We start from the raw sequence: 3,768 nt of genomic DNA on the forward strand, positions 1-3,768 counted from the left end.
GGGAGAGGGGAAGGAGAAGGATTGGGATTGTGGGGGAGGGGGGAGGCTGGGAAGGGATGTGAAGGGTAAACAAAGGAGGAGGATGCAATGCTTGGTAAGAAATGTACGCATTATCCTACCCATGCAATTGTACAGTATGTTCACAAATAAAATTAAAATAAAATAAAATAAAAACAGTGTTTCACTTGCCAACCACATTGTCAAGATGCTCTGTGTAATAAGAATTACCAGTGTCTAAATGCTCGTGGGAAGACATCTCTAACAATGATATCCACCTAGAACTGTCTCACTCCAAAACCTGAGCTTGACCACCACACAGCCCACGAGATTCATTACAATAGCGATGCCACAAATATTTGAAAGAGGGGGAAAAAAAGAGGTCAACAGGAACTGATTGGTGGGAAAAACACTAAAACACAAAACTCACGGTGAGAAATGTCTCTAAAATTTCAGAGATGAGAAAACAATGCCACTTAGAGCAAACAAATCCTTAATATTCAGCCTTAGCTGGGTTTTCTTTTTTGGTTTGGTTTCCATGACAACCTATATTTATTGAGCAATTCCTTGTATATTTGCTGAAGACAGGTAAATTGCTTTCTGTCAGCTTTGGTCAGATGAGGTTGGGGGTGGGGTATCCAGAGACCTCATTTTGAAGATTTTTTTAAAATCTGTTTTTATAGAAATCCTTTAAAAGTGATGGTACTCTTTTCTTTTTTTTTCTTTTTTCTCTTTTCTTTTTCTCTTTTTTTTTAAATTGTGAAAATACCATACAGAGGGGTTACAATTACATGAGCAAGGTAATGAGTACATTTCTTATCAAGCATTGTTGCCTCCTCCTTTGTTTCCCCTTCCCATCCCTTCCCATCCCCTCCCCCCTTCCCCTCAGCCCCCCTCCCTGCACCAAAGTTGTAAAGTTCATTTTTTAATATAACGTCTTGTACATCTCATTGTTGCAATGGGTCCACCTGTATCCCTATTTCAACAATTTGTTTTTTTCCCTTCCCCTCCCCAAATTATACCAACATCAAATACAGTGAAACAGGAGTTACACCATTGGGGAGGGACATACAAAGCAACAAAGAAATCATCTTAAATATATTAGAAACAATAGCAAGAAAGAAAAACCATTTGAGTCCTTATCTTGGGGTTCATTTCACCTAACATCAACTTATCTGACTGTTATGGTTTCCCTTATTTACAATAACTGGTATATGTCTGAGATGGTACTCATTTCTTAAATTTTGTGTCAGGCATTGTCTGAAAGAAAGATTAGTATCCATTAAAAGGAAGAATTTAAAGGAAAGGGAAGAAGAGGACGAAAGAGAGAGAAGATGAAAAGGAATATATTCAGCATGTGGAACAATTTCTTCTGACCACCTAGCTTCAGCCTAGCCATGTTCACTGCTTATCTTCATACTCCTCATGCTTTTTATCTGTACTCACTGCGCAGAAGCAAAGTGCACACAAGTTGAAGAGAAATGCTGGCTGCCTACCAGGAGATCCATGTGCCAATCTTATCACCATGGCCTAGATGTCAGTTTTGCAGATTTAGAATCTCACCCGAATAGCATTCTCTGCCCCTCTGAGCACTTCCCTGAATACAGAATGGAATGGCTTTCCCTATCGCCCAGAGATGCAGGAACTGGACAACACACTCAGGGATCTGACAGTCTGTGGCGTGAAACTGTATCTGATGATAATACTTCTGACAGTTACTCTGCCGGTTCTTCAGAGAGACCCAGGTGGGAATAAGTTCAGTGCTCCATAGCAGTAATTCTTTTACTAGTACACCCTTCTCAGGTTTTTCTAGGCCCTCCTCAACGTCTTCTCTTCCTCATCTATATCTTAGAATTGGATTTTAAATAATAATTGCGCCCAAATACTCGTATCAAAACTGATGTTTAGGTACATTTAATATTTTGGGTACATTCAATATTTTTGGTTAATATAAAAGATTGGAGTATATCTTTCTTGGCATTCATGTATCGAAAAATAATATTAATAAGCATTAGGATTAATAATTAAAGCAAAAGCAAAGTTGATAGGCTGGGAATGTGGCTTAGTGGTAGAGTGCATGCTTAGCATGCATGAAGCCCTGGTTTTGATTCCTCAGGACCACATAAACAGAAAAGGCCAGAAGCAGCACTGTGGCTCAAGTGGTAGAGTGCTAGTCTTGAGCAAAGAAGCTCAAGGACAGTGCCCAGGCCCTGAGTTCAAGCCCTATGACTGGCAAGATAAAATAAAATAAAATAAAATAATTTTATAAAAGGAAGGTGAAAGTTTTGTTGGTACTGAGGGTTGAATTTGGAGCCTCAACTGCAACTCTATGTCATTTTGCTTACATTTACTTCTTTTAACTTTTTCTTGTCAAGGTGATGTACAGAGGGTCATAGCTATGTACGTAAGGTAGTGAGTACATTTCTTATTGAACTTGTTACTGTCTCCCTCATTTTTCTCCCACTTTCCCTCCCCTGTTCCTCCCCCCCCAAGTTGTACAGTTTATTTCCAACATATTGTCTTGTGTGTATCGTTGTTTCATTGGTTTTCCCTTGTCCTTTGTCTCACCATTCTGTTGTTCCCCTTCCCTTCCCCAAATCAGATAATCATACATACAATACACAGGATAACAAAATCAAATACAGTGATAACAGGTTACAAAATATAGGGGAAAACACAAAAGAAAAAAGAAATCACATAGGACATTAAAAACAAAACAACAAAGAAAAACCTCTTGTTTCCATATCTTGGAAATCATTTTGCTTGGCATCATCTTACATGGTCATATGTATATAGTTATTGAGCTATTCTGCTTATCGGCTGGGATTGTCCCAGATATATATTAATTATTAAATATGAAGGAAACAATGGGATTTGTGTTTCTTTGTGTCTGTCTTACTTCACTTAATATGATTTTTTCCAAGTCCTTCTATTTCCTTACAAATGGGGCATTGTTATTCTTGCTGATGGAAGCACAGAATTCCACATTTTCTTAATCCATTCATCTACTGAGGGGTTGGAGGGAGTGTAACCTTGTCCAACCACTCTGGAAAGCAGTGTCATGGATCCTCAAAAGACTAAACATACAGCTTCCCTGTGACCCAGCAATCCCACTTCTGGGCATTTACTCAATTTAAGCCTTTCTTTAGCATACCAATTGCCATTTTGCTGTTTTGGCTCCTTCATACAAGTATGTGGAAAAATAAGGACTGATTGAACATAAACACTGTGAAACTCAACTTCCCATCTGATAACCCAGAAAGCCTGGAAAAGATTAGGGCAGGTAATATACCCAGAGTGGATACAATGGACTAAGGGAGGAATTCACAGTCCTGTACTGCCAGACCAGAACAGGGGCGATTTCCTCCCACTTCCTAAAATTTAAAACTTACAATTTAAAACTTACAAATTGTTTATTTCTGGAGATTTTTTTTAATTTAAAATATATGTGTACTGAGGCTGACTGAGAGTAACTAACCCCATGAAGCGTGAACGATACCGTACTCACTCGTCATTCTCTTAGGATTTTCAGATGTCTTTTCCCTACTCAAAACTTACTTGCTGGGTCTCCCTACAAAGATGTTTCCAGAGTCCTCACATCATTTTTATAACACATAGTTATTATCTCTGCCACCTCACCAACCCTTCCTCTCCGATTCACTCTTCTTCTCATCTACATTTCAATGAATTGTAACTTCATGGTCATTTATATCATGCCATTATTCTTTTAAAAAAAAATTCTTGCCTCTCTCCCATCCCCAATTCTGCAGA

Source organism: Dipodomys ordii, unplaced genomic scaffold (genome assembly GCF_000151885.1).
Source record: "Dipodomys ordii isolate 6190 unplaced genomic scaffold, Dord_2.0 Scaffold49, whole genome shotgun sequence".
In the NCBI taxonomy this organism is placed as follows: Eukaryota; Metazoa; Chordata; class Mammalia; order Rodentia; family Heteromyidae; genus Dipodomys; species Dipodomys ordii.